This window comes from Ursus arctos, unplaced genomic scaffold (genome assembly GCF_023065955.2).
Source record: "Ursus arctos isolate Adak ecotype North America unplaced genomic scaffold, UrsArc2.0 scaffold_17, whole genome shotgun sequence".
Taxonomy (NCBI): Eukaryota; Metazoa; Chordata; class Mammalia; order Carnivora; family Ursidae; genus Ursus; species Ursus arctos.
Genome location: NW_026622841.1, coordinates 9,646,581 through 9,662,961, shown reverse-complemented (window position 1 = coordinate 9,662,961; position 16,381 = coordinate 9,646,581). Strand labels below are relative to the sequence as shown.

General features: G+C 36.0%; 1 pseudogene; it reads right to left on the bottom strand.

Annotated features, from left to right (window-relative positions):
* Positions 1 to 13,343: 13,343 nt before the first annotated feature.
* On the bottom strand, positions 13,344 to 14,345 carry LOC130543966 (60S ribosomal protein L9-like; annotated as a pseudogene).
* Positions 14,346 to 16,381: the final 2,036 nt, after the last annotated feature.

Genomic DNA, 16,381 nt, shown 5'->3' with positions numbered 1-16,381 from the left:
AAAGTGAATGACAGATTTTATGATTGTAAGGATTTAGATGTAAGAGAGATCACAAAATCCACCATCAACGTGTTCATCCTTTAAAAAATACTTAAAAGTGTGTTCTTATCAAATGGACATATTGTGGGCTTTGAAATCAATTAAAATGGGTGTGATTGAAAATAACTGCAGGAAAATAGGATTACTAAACTTCATAAAATGTCAGTTTTTTTCCTGTAAAAACACATACTATTCAAATAATAGTTCAAAAACAATAATCAAGATTCCACATTTGAAATTATAATGACAGGACGAGAAATGAGAGGAATGTTGCTTTTGAAGAAGTTTTCAGAAGTCAAGTACTATCCTGTTTATCACAGATTGCTAGAATTATAATCTCACTTTTTAATCAGATAATTGATAAATAATAGAAAAAGAATCAATTTGAAAAAGTAAAAGAGAACCGCAGTAGAATTTAAAACATTATATTCACCCTCCAAAACATTTCGGAAACAAAAAGTAATGCAAAGGAGGTGTCTACGTCAAAGGATAAAAACAAAGGAAACCTAAAGAAATTATAGCTTACATAACTGTGATAAATAGTCCAGCTGTAACAATGGTTGTAAGTAAAATAAATCTTCTCGTCAAACAACAAACAAAGAGACAAATAAGAAACTCTGACTCTGATGGCGTCAAACAAAATCCCAGTTCCTGAGACCCTTTAACCAGACACTAAGTGACACTAAGTGACACTAAGTTGCGAAAGGAACTTCATAGGCAAATCATATCAGGTAAATGCAAATAAAGTTCAGGGCAGAAATCATTAAGTGCTAAAAAAATGAGTCATTCCCAATCAATAGATTTCATAATATAATCAATTTGTACTGGAACTCTGCGAAAAATGAAACTGAAAGAAATATGTAAATTCTAAACTGTTAAAAATTTAAAGTAAGCCTTGATATAAATTCAGAAGTTGTAGGAAATAAATTGACTGTCATGTAGGTTAACATGTAAAACAGTATACAAGTCTGAATATTAATTTTATGCTGTATGGATTGTGTCTGCAAGATATAAGAATATATTAGTATTAATAAAATGCATTTTTGAGCTTTTGTAACAGGAGACTAAAAGGAAACACCTGCACTAAATGACCTCAAGTGCTCTTGGAGCTCCAAAGAGTGAATCAATTTTTTTTCTCTGCTGTATTCCCAAACTGATGCATCACTTGGCAAGTTACTCCCTGGATGGAAGTGAGTGTTTTTCTTCTTTGCCTTTCTTTTGAACATGCATCATGTCTTCCGAGCCACTTAGCAACACCTGAAAAATTATCACTTCAGTGACTCCTCATAGAATGTACTTTTGAGTCTTACTTCCTGTACTATATTCTGGGAAACTGCCAGAAAATTACAAGACTCTTTCCTTGTAGTATTTTGTCATTTTAGGCATCTAGTCTCGGCTGAAAATCCAAAGAGGTCAAATCTCTTAACATTGAGGAATTATAAAACTCGAGGTAAAAGTTAATTCCCAAAGCTCTCATAAGAAGCAAGCAAAACAGTTATGTCTTGACATATAGGTCATACACATATCAGTGGAACAGAATGGAGAGCCTAGAAATAAATCCACGCTGACACTGTCAATTAAGTCGAGTTTATTTTTAATTAGCCAACCAGGTTTTGTTGACCCAAATTGTCCACTAAATAAGATGCATTAGAAAAAACCATTGAAATCTTAACAAAAATTACTTTGTAAAAAATGTGCATTTTTGTTATCTGCAACATTTCCCTCACCACCAGAATTTCCTATTTCTTACCTTTGTTTGCAATTTTAGGATGAAAATATGCTAGAACAATGGATCTAAGTGTGGCAATAACTGTTATCCATTAGAATAGTGTACCCTCCTATAAGTAAATCCAATAAAAAAATACAAAAGTTTATGTGGTTGAATTATGTGTAATTATGGCTATTCAAAACTGTGTTGCTTATTATATCATATAATTAATTTTTTCTGTGATTTCCCCCTTCTTTTATATCTAATTCTAAAATATTGAAAAATGTAATAGATTAGTAAAGTCCTTTTGAAACAAAGCATGGAAGGTGCAAAAAGGAACAATAAAATCTACTGTACTGAAACTTAAGATTTTATATTTATGAAATATCACCATAAAGAGTATAAAAATACTAGACAAAAACTCAGAAAAGTTATTCACTATCCTTAAACTGACACAAGATTTATGTACAAAATATATAAGGAAGTTCTATGCCTCAATATTAATAACACAACAAAATTGTCCAAAGTCTTGAAGAGGTTCTTCACAGAAGAGTAAACCCAGACAACCGTGAACATATGAAAGGAAAGATGGTTAAACATCTCACCAAGAGGGGCACCTGAGTGGCACAGTGGTTAAGCATCTGCCTTCGGCTCAGGGCGTGATCCTGGAGTCCTGGGATCGAGCCCCACATCAGACTCCTCCGCCGAGAGCCTGCTTCTTCCTCTCCCACTCCCTCTGCCTGTGTTCCCTCTCTCGCCGGCTGTCTCTGTCTCTGTCAAATAAATAAATAAAATCTTAAAAAAAAAAATCTCACCAAGAGAGTCCAAATAAATACCTGATGAGATATACTTCAATACTCTTCAGTTTGGCAAATGTAAAAAAGTCTGGCAATATCAAGTATTGTGAGGATATGGAACAAGACATATTTAAGACATACTTTCTTTGTTGCTGGTGAGACTACCAATTACTGCATGTGTCTTTAGTAACGTTTTGTTTTAGCCAGTGTGGTTGAATATGTTTGATGTCCTAAGATCCAGATATTGTATGCCTATGTCTGCCCTCAGGAAATTCCATACAGTGCTCAGGGAAACATGTTAAATAATAGTAATAAGAAGATCAACAACAAAATTGCAAATAATACTTGTATAAGGCTTATAAATGCAGAAGCTGATTTTAAGTGTATTATAAAAGTCACTTAGTCCTCAAAGTTATCTTATGAAATAGGAAGTGATCTATTCCTTGTTATTAATAAGAATGCATATGTGGAAAAACGCAGAAAATAAAATAAGATAAAGTAAAATAAAATGATAAAGGAAAGATTTAACATGAATCATAATAATGGTTATATGTTTAACGGTCAGTATGCGTGTGTTTTAGATGGTGGTGTAATGAGGCATTCATCTAACATACTGCAGTGTTCTATATTTTATTCTGTGACTACACATATTTGCTACTTTACGGTTAAAAATATATACTGTATGTTCATTTTATACATGTTCTGATATAAAATATATATTCTAAACGTATAAATGAATACATGTTTGGTTTTTTTTAGACATAACCAGAAATGAAAATGCTAGTTAATGGAATACACTCTTAAAAATGTGTCTGACTTTTTTTTGAGCTCAGATCGTGATCTCAGGGCTGTGAGATTGAGCCTTGCATCCAGCTCTCTGCTGCGTGGGGAGCCTGCTCAAGATTCTCTCTCTCCCTCTCCAGAAAAAAAAGAAAGGAAGGAAGGAAGGAAGGAAGGAAGGAAGGAAGGAAGGAAGGAAGGAAGGAAGGAAGGAAGGAAGGAAGGAGGTATACATCAATTCACAGTAGTAAATTGCCTCTGGGAATATGGAGAAGAGTCAGGAAATGAAACTTGTGTAATGTTTAAGAAAAACATTAGTTTGTAAAAGTTTATCTTAAAAATCAGAAAAGGATATACAAAATTAGCTTTTTAAACTTTAGGTGGGGAGACTATGAATGTTTGTTTAAAGATTACATGCATATATACCTATATGTAATATATTTTTATAAGTATAGTATATATATATATATATATATACACAGAGAGAGAGAGAGAGTTTTTCCTTCTACACTTTACTTGAATTTGATCCCGTCCCATCATGGGCAAACCTTATTTGAGCTGCAAATAAATAGAACAAATAAATTTTCTTCTTCTATATTCCATGTTCCAGGGATAAATGGAGACACCTCTGGCTGAAAGGCAGGCGTAAATCATATCAGCAAGTAGTAAGTGCTGAGAAGGCACTTACAATTTGTTTTAATGGCACAGTGGAGAGAGCACACAGCACTACTCAGAGATCAGGAATCAGAAGTGCTTCACGCAGAAGAGGGTAGTTACTTTGGGGCTTGGAGGATAATTAGAAAACCTCCAGGTGGTAAAAGACGGCATGGAACACTCATCCTTTTAACAAAATTCAAGAAGGAAAGATGAACAAGCAAGCAACCTGGAAAGCTCAGGTATGACTTAAAGGTAGGAAATGTGTGCCAATGAAAAATTCATCTTTTTTCAGGACTGAACTACCCCTGTTGGAATTAGTTGCCAGGGAGGGACTCAGCTTCTCTTGGACAACCCTTGATGATGGACGGACTTTTTATTTGATGAACAGCATTTTAATAATATTTATTTTTTGATTATGTCAGGACTGTGGTGTTAAATCTATCTGCAATTACCTGACATCTGGTATGATATGTGTAGTGTTTTTAAGGAGAGATTTTTACTTCCTTCTATAATTTAAAAAGAATCTGTCTAATCGTGACTGCTACTAAGTTATTTAAGAGGGTTGCCTGCCTACTTCTTACATTGTAACCTCCTGAGGAGTCCTTAGAAAGCCATTAATTATGTCATAAGAAGTTGGATTCAATTTTCATCACATCAGCAGATATTTCTTCTCTGCCATTTTGCTGATAATAATCACTGAACAACAAGCAATCACCCAGTCATCTCGACATTCAGAAGAGACTCAACCGAAGAACGTGCGTGTTATACTAAACAGCCTGAAGCCAGCTGTTTAACAAACACTCTCCCAGATCAGTGGTTTTTCTAGCTCATGCCACAGACCAATGCAAGTCCGTAGCTTTCCCCATGGGACAGGAATTCAGTGTTTTTTCCATTCTGTGGCTCTGCCATTTGAAGTCCTTCACTTACAGTTACAAGGATAAGAAGGAGAGAGGGAAGACATGAGGATTGTGCAGGCCACTTTAGGGCCCAGGTGATTATTTCTCTCTATACTTCATAGTCTGAAACCCAGTCACAAGTCACATTGCTCACATTTTATTCTGATGGAAGTTGGGGATGTTCAGAGATGTGGTTCTGATCAGAGAAAGGAAATAGAATTGCTGAATATATATGTATTTGCCCCAAACTATTACCAGTAAGTTCAGCATCTCTAGAGGAGAGGCAGAAACACAGATATACATCCCTCCAACTCTAGAAATTTAATTGTCTTAGATTCTCAAAAATACACATTTACAAAAGAAAAAAACCTAATCTTTCATCCTTCATAAATTGTTACTATGTTTGATTTTTATTTAATTTGCTCAACCATAGATGTGGAAAAATTAAGAGTTAACCCAGAGAAGAAATAGTTAGATTTTAAGAGAAATACAATTATCATTTTAGGAGTTACCTAATATGAGTTAAATAAACAGAATTACAGCATATTTATTTCATTGTAAAAAGGCTATCACTTTAACTTGTGGTTATATACTAGATATTTGATGATGTATGTGACTACTCATGCCAAAGAGTATTCTTACTTATAAACCAACAAATTCCAATAGCTCAGAAGACTCAACTTCTTCAGAAATGTAATGCAATACAAATCTTAACCAGCCAAAATTTCACTCACTACTACCAGTACACAAGAGGCATTTACTGAGCTAGTGAAAAGCATAAGAAAATGATCTTCAAGAACTATATAAATTCAGTGCCTAAGACATAGAATTTTAACATAAGCAAACACTGATTATACTGGTGATTTGAAATCCTCATTACAGATGCCTTCATCAAGCATCAAAATTGCTCAACCTAGTTCAAATTACGACTGTGGTTTCCACTTGTCCCTTCAAAATGTCATTCCACAGAGCAGAGGAAAGCAGCTGTTGACTGGGAGAAGGGAGGATGAGGGATTGCTTTCTGCATGGGTTCTGCAAAGTTTGATTTTACTGTCGGGTGCTAACCAGATGGTGCTCCTTTATGGATAAAAAGAGGTTTGGAGAACCAATGAGTGGATTAGGTGGGAAAAGTGGACCATAAGCTGCATGTTTACGTAAATACAGCTGGCGTGGAAGAAATTATTTTCTCTGTCAGTCAAAACTGTCCTGCTCTGTGACCATCATTATCCTAGAGGAAAATTACCATGCTTTTAAATACTTGCCTTGAAGAGAAAAAAAAAAAAATCGGCACACATTAAAAAAATAAAATACAAGTATGTTGTGTTACCTAAATGTGCATTTGATTAAGAACTTGAAATCAACATACATGAAATTTTTAGACATTCAGAAACGGAAAGAACAAGTAAGAAAAAATATATATTTATGGAAAAGAAAGAATGAGTATGTTGGATGTTCAAAAGTGACTTGGTCCTTGAATAAAGGCTAAGTCTTGAAAAGATGTAAGTATTCTGTACTTGAAATTAATAATATTAAGCTTAATTTAACATATTTTGTGTTTTTACTTTCTAAGTGACTTAGGCTGGCTTTCTTTCATAATTTCCCCAAATATGTGTACAGGGAAACTGTCATTTTTTCTAAGAGGACTAGAATGGGCAAAATTATGTTTAAAAATAGGTTTAATAACAATTGTTGTATTGAAGTGCACAGAAAAAAGTAAATGCACATATTGAAAAAAATAATTTGTGGACTTCATTAACATTATAAAAGTACACGTTTTCAAACAATGCAGACACACACCCACATTATTTAATGTATCCTTTGAGTCAGTCTTGCTTACAAGAAAACTGACTAGGAGATACTAGTATTCTCACTTTACAGATGAGGAAAATATGGCTCAAAATAGTTAAGTAACTTTCCCAAGTCATATTACAAATAAATAAAACAAGTACTATATTTTAGGAATGCCTAACTCCTAAGATCCAGATCTTTCCTCTACACAGGGCAGCTCAAATATTACCCACACTGACATGAATTGCATGATTCCTCTGCTTAACCATAGCCTTTCTGCCCTAGAGCCATTATGGTATTATAACATTCCCTATATCCAAGAAACCTCCCATCAGATGATGAATTTTTTTCTGTCTTCCTAAAAAATCTGGGCCTAGGTTATAGCATCTCAATCAACATGTCAGTGGTGTCTCTTAAAAGAACAAATCCCCATGTTGTACTGGAGAGGATCTTGACTTTGTACCAGACCAACCGGGCTTCTATCCCTACCTACCATTCATTGGCTTTAGGACATGGTATAAGTTGTTTAGGTTTTCAAGGGCATTTTCCTAATTTTTGAAAACAGAATAACAATATATACTTCACTGAACATGCAGAGCTTAAGTCATCTAATGTATGCACACCATCCTGCACATAATTATTTTCTTCCATTACGCTCAAGCGTAACTTGAGTGCTGTGATCCACAGAGCCAGAAAGAGACTTCCCTGAGCTGTGCAAAACTCCTTATATTACATGCAAATGTCTGTAAGAATCTTTGTCTGGCTACACCTAAGTAATATTATATCCATACATAATTCAATGCAATTATAATATATATTCAGTTTAAAAATACAATTTAAAGTATCTGAGGGAATATAATTACTGTTATAAATGAAATGTATCAAATGAGATTCTGAGTTGAATTTAAAGCTAAACTGAATGAAGCATGTTTATGATACGTCACGTTAATAAAACAATGGTAATCTGTATCTCTAATAGTTGTAGGTAGTATTTTTATGTACATAAAGTTTTCTTTTAGAAAAAAAAATCACACTGCTAAAAAAGTAATGTTTGATAAATATTAGTTTCTTTTTATCTATGTCGTATCATACTATGAAGATTTGACTGTTTCATATTATTCAGAAATGAGATATAAGTGGTCAATAACTACAAAAATCCATAAGCAGTAAAAACAATATAAATTTCAAAATTTGCTTCCTAGGGGATAGAGACTGTGTGTATCATGATTGTTTTCATGGCCCCAATATCTAACTTAATTAATATAAAATGGTCTTATAAATTATTTTCTCGGCTGACCCTGATGTGAAGTGTAAGTTTTGAAGTTAGCTGATGTTGCCTTCTGTTTGGCATGAAAAAGAGACTGAAATTTTTATTTCTCTGGCACCCAGGGAGGGAGGAGATGGAAGAAGTTTTCTGTAAGGAGACAAAGTTGGGGGCCAAAAAAGAATCTCTTATTCAATACCAAGAGAAGGCAGGAGAGGTGAGATCTCTCTCACAAGGATCCTTAAAAGTAGAAAAGGCTGACAGAGGAGGGAGAAGTTGAGAGATGGCAATGTGAGAAATACATAACCCAATGTTGATGGCTTTGAAGATGAGGAAGTGGGGACGTGAGCCAAAGAATATGGGCGGCCTCTAGAAGCCTGAAAATTGCAAGAAAACAGATTCTCCCCTTGACACTCCAGAAAGAAATAGAGGACTCTATTTTGTAATACCACCTGTATTTTAGCGCAGTGAGACTCATTTCAGACTTCTCTATAATCGAAAGAGAGTAAGTTTGTATTGTTTTAGGACACCACGTTTATGGTATAATATGTTACAGCAGCAAAATAACCTTATACATCCATGTATGACCCAAATTCTATGAACACAGAAAAGGAACTCCCTAGTTCTACTTGGATGCTTAATGAATATTGTACAGAATCAAAAGTCATTCATGAGCAGAAATGTTCTATTATTTAGGCATGATGTTATGACGATTTCCACAATTACAAGCTTCATTTCTCATCACATATTAAAAGATTTAAATTCAAGTAGCAACAATTTATAGATAGGTAATTTGTATAACTCATGTAGCCTCTGGTTTTCTGCATGAGATGATTTTATGAATAAACTTCATGAAAATAAAAGCAATTTGAGCACGTCTTTTAAAAAATGTTTAAATAAACATTATGATTTAACAACTTCTGCCAAGCACTGTCAAAAGAAGCAAGAAACATGAACACTTTCTAATACCAGATGTGAAGTAGTTCCTCGTAGCATGAAGTCTAAATACATTAGTGACTCAGCGCAGGGACAGTCAGCACCCTGGAGATTATCTCTTTAAAGTGCAGAAACAAACTGAGAATATTAATGATGTGTTCGTGAGAGAGTCAACCTAAATATCTGCATATAAATATGACAGTAGTATTTCCTTGCAGTTATGTAGTCATATTTTCAAATTTGTTAAGATAATACAGTAAAGAATGCTATTTTTGAATCCCCTGTTCAGTATTGCCAGATGATCAAGGCACCACATACAGTTTTGCCCTGTACCAGAATGCTTGAATTTTTAAAATCATCTTAATATTTCCATGCCTAGAAGGAAACACACACACACACACTCACTTCAATACATCTTGATTCTGCACACTTGTGAAAAATTATCACCAAACACAAATTTAATAGAATATTTTGAATTTTATTTTCCCAACAAAGATCCACATCAGTAAAACACGAAATCCATTTCTTTTATTGAAGTATAATTTAAAATATACAAGATTAATATTTGGAACTCACTACTGATGAGGGATTGAGGATAAATTTTAAAAATACAAAATCACTGGGGCATCTAGGTGGCTCACTCAGCGGAGCGTCAGACTCTTGATTTCAGCTCAGGTCATGACCTTGGGGTTGTGAGATGGAGCCCCAGGTTGGGCTCCGTGCTGAGCATGGCGCTCACTTAAGAGTCTCCTTTTCCCGCTGCCCAGCCACCCCCCACCCAGCCACCCCTTGCTCTAGTGCATGCACACTCTCTCTCAAAAAAAAAAAAAAAAATCACTTTATGTTAGATAAAAAAAGAATTCTGTAAGGTTATTGATTTACCTCAAATTCTTTTCTTTCAGTCCTGTCTGGGTACCGCTCTAAGACTGGCTTTTCCCCTACAAGTGCTATGAAATCAAAGCACAGAGGTTAAGATAGACATTAACTTCTCTGAGAGACATTGTCATTTATCCCATCTAAATTAAGATGAATCGACAAACAAAATGCAAGTTCCTCTGTCACATTAAAAACACTATCGATACATATGAAACTGATTTAAAATGTGCTCATGGGAGTTTAGTGTGAGGATTATAACTTCACTCAGTCTTTGGTTAAGGTTAGAGAACAACAAAAAAGCAATAACTGTAATATTTCCAATACTAATTGCCTCCATCCATGATTTCAGTGAATAATGTGCATAGTTTTTGCAATCTTTTTTTTTTTCATATTGTGTGCTTGATTTGATTATTGGAATGTGATTTTATGTCTGTTAGGTCTAATAATAAAATTGTTTCTGTTTCATTTCTCTTTTATATTCAATTTTTCCAGCAACTTTATTTTTTATATTTCATATTTCATTGTATTTTACAAAAACGTAGATCATGGACATTTAGAAAGTGAAAAAGCAAACTGTCCTCTACCACAGATGGCTTGAGAAATACAGTGTAAAATCCATTCCATATTAAAGATAAGGGTAAAAAACCTAGAAAGATTAATAGTTTTTCACAGAAAAAATCAACTTGTGTTGTAGCTAGATGCCCTAAGAATGTTAATAAATATCAACTACAAAGTGGAGTAGTCTTTAGAGAAGTCTCACAGTGTGTTGGTGTGAGCCCTGTCTTGTTAAAAATTTAATTAATAACCGGGAGGAAGACAGACAAGGGCATGGCTCTAAGATTTGTAGATGGCAGCAAGCTGGGAGTGATAACTAAAGCATTAGAAACAAAATTAAGACAAAAAAATGGTTTTGACCATCTGGTATGCTGGGTAGAACCCAGAAAAAATTTTATAGAAATCTAACGGAAGTCTGGTACTTTTTAAAATTTGGTGGTTAATTTCAGAAAAAAAGGAAACCTTAAAAATACCCCCAAACCCCATAGATTTGAATTGGACTTCTATGGACATTGTGATTAGCAGCACGAGGTCCTAAAAATTCTAACAGAAAGACACCCAATGTGCAAAATAGGTTAATGGGTGTTCTATTTCTATTCTCCTGGCTCAAAGAACATCTTCAAACTATATTTTTATTTCTGCCTTTGTCAGATGTAAAGGATGTTTCTTGCCGTCGCAAACAGCTCTTAATGTGTCCAAGTCCTAAGCCTAATGGCCTGAGGCCGCAGGTGTGTCCCAGACCTTCAGTGCTGTTTCCTCCAGGCAGGAAGGGCCACGGGCTTCCAGGTGCAAGAGGAGAGCAGGGCGGCATGCTTGGGGCACAGATGAGAGCCTGCCTGTGCCAACATGACGCTCGACAGATGACAGGCTGACTCTGGATGTCGGCTGTTCTCCAGGAGGACAGCGAGAGTGACAGCTTGGTGGCCGGTCTCCTTCCACGCCTCTCCCCTTGTTGTGACTGAAGGTCGGTCGGCCTTCACCACACTGGAGCTCAGTTCTCCATTTTTTTCTCTTGGATTCTCCACCTCTTCTCTTTTCCTTTTCCGTTCTCCTCTCCGTCAGCTAACAAAACAGGAATCATACTGAATGCACTCCGCACAGGTGTGCAGACGCGTGTGTTGCGCAAGGGGAGGGGACCTCCCTGCAGCCACAGCGCACCTGCTACCTCTCTTGGTTTCTCAATTTTTACTGATTTATTTTTCAGAGAATGTCTCATGACTATGATAATATTAATAATAATTCATAATCTCACTCTTAAAACATGTTTTATTATAGTATATACATATGTCATATATATTATATATGATATTTATTTGTTTTATTGGGTTTAAAGAAATGTGAAGGGTGCACAGTAAGCAACCCCAAGTAATCCGTTCTCGTGCCTCCATCACCCCATTTCTCAAATGTGGACAATAATAGCATCACACCGCGTCTTTATATCCATATTACTGGTTTATTCAGATGCCATGGTTCAAGTGCCCTGAATTTACCTCCGCCTCCAGAGGTTGCCAGCAAATTCCGGGAGCTCCGCAGAAAGCCGCTTCATGTGTGCGCAGGGCTCGTCCGCTCATGTTCTTCCTGCCACTGCTGCCTCCGCTGTGACCCCCTCGGGGACAGCACCGCTGTGGGGAGGGGTACCCGTCTGTGGCATGGGACCCCTAGTGCCCGCACTTGAGGCCCCGGCAGAGCCTGCGACTCTGCCCCGGGAAACTGGGTGGGCCTGCCTAGACCTGCCACCGCCGGGTGGGCCCGGGCAGAACTTAGTAAGAGGACATCAGGGCCCGTGGGAAAACGAGAAACCCGCCTCGGAATCTCGGAGGAGACCCTTCTTTAGAGACAGCCTGGCTCAACGTGACACCCCCTTCCTTTCTGGTTAGGGAATGTTCACACGAAGCCACTTTATGGCCAACACAATGAAGTCTTTCCTCCCACCCCTAGGGACCCAAGGTTCACCTTGCCCCAGGATGATCCGGATGGAAACAAACAATCCCTCAAGCAGAGAGCTTCCTCGCCACACCTTGCAGAACCGGGAAGCCCAAGGCCCTGAAACACAATCGTGTAAGTTCCGACAACACACAGCTGTAATGGAGGCCAGTAAAATCCGCAGGTGTGCCTCTTACCAGAGACCCAAACTCCGCCTCACCTATGAAGACCTGTATGAAAACGAGGAAAGGTATGTAGAAACAGAGATGAGTAAATGAAGTTTTAGGAAAAGAAATATCTAAAAGAAATCATTTACGTTGTGACCATTCTTCTGACAAAACAATAAATCCCAGGCTTGTTATAAACATAGGCTAGTGTCACAAATACATGTTTCTTTCTAAGGGCTACTTTCCTTCATTCAGATCTATTTTCAAATTTCTGGGTAGGTATTTGTTTTTACTTTTACATAAGAAAATACAGAATGTAAAATAGTTTGGAGATTCTGATAAATATAAAAGAATGTATGACATGCTTAAAAACATACATGTATTTTTCTACTGAATGAGATGTGTCTCGAGGGTAAATTCCTAGAATTTGGATGGCAGGATCAAAATGTTAACATCTATCTAGTTTGGTTAGAAATTTCAAAATTCTCAACGAGGATTTTACCAATATCCATTTCCTACTAGATATGTAGGACTTCACATTTCTCTATACTCTTGCTAGCAGAGTGTGTTGTTGTAGTTCTTAATTTTTGCCATTCTGATAGGTATGCTAGGTTTTGTGTGCGTCTTTTGATTATGAATGATTTTGAACATATTTCCATATTTTCAAATCACTTTTAAATGTTTTAAATAAATTATCTATGTTTTTTAATCCATTGTTGTGGAGGATGGGTTTTTTGTATATTTTTCTCACATTTTTAGAAGTTCCCTGTTACTGGAGTATTAGTCTTTTATCAGTGATATAGTAATTTATATTCTCATTTTCCATTTTTCTTTGTCTATGGTTTTGGTGGTTTTGCTATGCAATTATTTTTTTTAGTTGTATGCAGTTAAATATATCACATTTTAATTTTATTATTATATGAATTCCAGTACATTAAGAAGGCAGATGCAATAGCAGTTTATTGTGTGTGTGTGTGTAAATATATATATATATATATTATATATTATATATTTAAGAAAAAGCCCCAAATCAATACAGCTTTAATTGCATCTTTGAAATATCACAACTAAGTCTGAAAAATCATCTGGCATCTTAGGTCTTATTCATTGGCCTGTGAACTGTTCCTTTTCCAGAAATATATACCATTTGAAAATTTTCTGATATCCTTATTTTTAACTGCTGTGATTTACTGAATCCAAGCAGCTGAGTTTGATACAAGTTCAAGGTCATTTCCTTCAAGAATTAACTCATCCTTCTGGGCTTGAAACACTGGACAAGCAACACCTGGTCTCATCCGAGCCCTGCAGATATATTTTTCACCCAACAAATTTCAGATTTCAACAAGAGAACAATTCTCCTGAATAAAATAACATTGATGGGGAAGTGAGCATAGACAGACTCATCTGGTAACAGAAGCTCAGTGTAATGCCCTTGACCATGTTATGTACGTGACTGCAGATCTTGTGGACAGTAGCCAGTTCTTTGTTATTTCCCACCATTTGTCAACTCAGAGCCTCTTCTTTTTCTTTCCAAGGAGACAGCTCTGCGCTGATGTGACTGAAGTCCCTCTAGAGGGTTCCTCTGGGGCCCTTCACAATAACAGTGCGTCCCTTCAGAGTGAAGTTGACATTTTCCGGAATGTCAGCAGCCTGATGGCTGAGAATGGTCTTCATTCTCACAGTCGATGCGGCAAAAGGCAATAGTATCTTTGATGGTTTTCAGACCTTCTTGAATATATGTTTCCATCTGTTTCATTTACTTTCCACCTAAAGTACATCCTTTAACATTTCTTGTAGCTCAAATGAGTTGGAGAGCATTTTCTCAGGTTTTGTTTATGATACAATATCTTCATTTCTTTTTTCCTGAGACAACTGTGAGACAACTGTTTCTTTTTCCTGAGACAACCCTCAGGCTAGAAGTGGTTTATAGAATTCTGGGTTGACACTTTGGGTTTTTTGTTTTTGTGTGTCTTTTTTTTTTTTTTCATTCATCACTGTAAAGATGTTGGTCCAATAGCCTCTAAAATCCACTATTTTTGAAACCATGAATGCTTTGAAATATTGTTCCATTGATATGCAGTGTCATTTTCCTCTCACTGCTTTTAGATGCTATCTTTATCTTTGATTTACTTTGTTTTGACTATGGTGGGTCTATAACTAGTTTTCTTCCTTATTTAACCAGGTTGAGGTTTCCTGAAGTCACTGAATAAAAATTTAACTTACAATAAATTTGAGAAAATTTCAGTGATTATTTTTCTAATATCTTTTCAGTTCCATTCTTCCTTTTTTTCCCTCTGGTACTATAAATATGTGTATGTCATTGCCCCCAAATATTACTAATGTTCTGTTCAGTTTTTCAATCATTTCTATGTATCTGTCTTCAGGTTCACATCTTTTGCTGTGTCCTTTCTGCTATAACGATATCAGACAATTTTGTTTGGTCTTTTTTAATTTCAAATATTGCCTTTTTTAAATTTTATTTATTGACTGAAATTTTCTATTTTTAAAATATTACAGAATAATTTTCTTATATGTCACAAAGCATGGTTATAATAGCTGCTTTATAATCCTTGGAGGTCTCAGGGCATCTGGGTGTCTCAGTTGGTTAAGTGGCAGACTCTCGATTTCAGCTCAGGTCATGATCTCAGGGTTGTGAGATCTAGCCCGCACTGGGCTTCGCAGTCAGCGTGGAGTCAGCTTGTCTCCCTCTTCCTCTGCCCCTCCCCCTGCTCCCATACACGCTCTCGCTCTTATTCTCTCATTTTCAAATAAATAATAAATCTCCCAAATCCTAGTCTCCTAATTCCAAAATCTGCATCTTCTCATGGCCAGTCTCATATAATCGTCTTTAGTACTGAATTTAGGTCTCATCTCCTTATTTCTTCATGTATTAAGACTTTTAGATGTATCCTGTACTTTGGGAAAATATTTTGTGGGAATCTGGGTTCTGTTATTTTACCCCAAAGAGACTTTCTGCTTTGTTTGTTTTTAGTAGGTAATTAACTTGATTGTTCTCAGATTGAAAGTCAGAGATTTGACTAGCAGGCCAACTTCGTTCAGCTATTGTGTCTTCGCATATGCTACTAAGACTCTGTCCTTGGCATTTGTGTTTAGGGTTGGCCAGGTATTTAGGCAGAGTTAATGCATAGAATTTGTGCCCCAATCTCTTACACTCCCCTTTCCCAGTTTCCTTGTTCACTTTCCAGTGAAGTTTCTCTTGTCCTTGTGGTAGCCATGTGCAGTACAGGTGAAGCCTGCCATCTTGGCTAGAAGTGGTGAGAACAACCAACTCACCAAGCCATTCCCTCATCCTTTCTTTGAAAGTTCTGCTAACCTTGGATCAGTCTCCAGTGTCTTCCAGTGGTTGTGTGCTTGTTCACTTACCATTTATTTTTGTAGTTTCTCTGGAGTTTAAAGCCGCTATCTGTAAATGGGTTGATAAAACCAGAGCTTACTTGGTTTTTATGAGAAGTGAACTCAAGCATGGATATCCAAGATAAAGACAAGATTTCAAAGTAATCAGATCATTCTAACTAGAAGAGATTTATCCTAATGCTCTCTCACATAATTATTTTCTCCAAGCTTTCATTGCCTTTTTAATAATTTGCACTTTGTGTTTTTATTTTTTTTCCCCAGGTTTCTTGAGGTGTGACTGAGATTGGGTAATATGGACATTTTAACAGTATTAATTCTTCCAATCCATGAACATGATAAATCTTACCATTTATGCATGTCTCTTTCAATTTCTTTCATAAGTGTTTTCTAGTTTTCAGTGTATGGATCTTTCACCAGCTTGGTTAAATTTATTCCTAAGTATTTTACTATTTTCAGTGCTATTGTGAGGAGATCATTTTCTTTATTTCTTTTCTCAGAAATTTCATTGTTAGTGTATAGAAATGCAACAGACTTCTGTATGTTGATTTTATATTGTGCAACTTTACTGAATTCATTGATTATTTCCAGCAGTTTTTACTGGAGTCTTTAAGGTTTTCTAT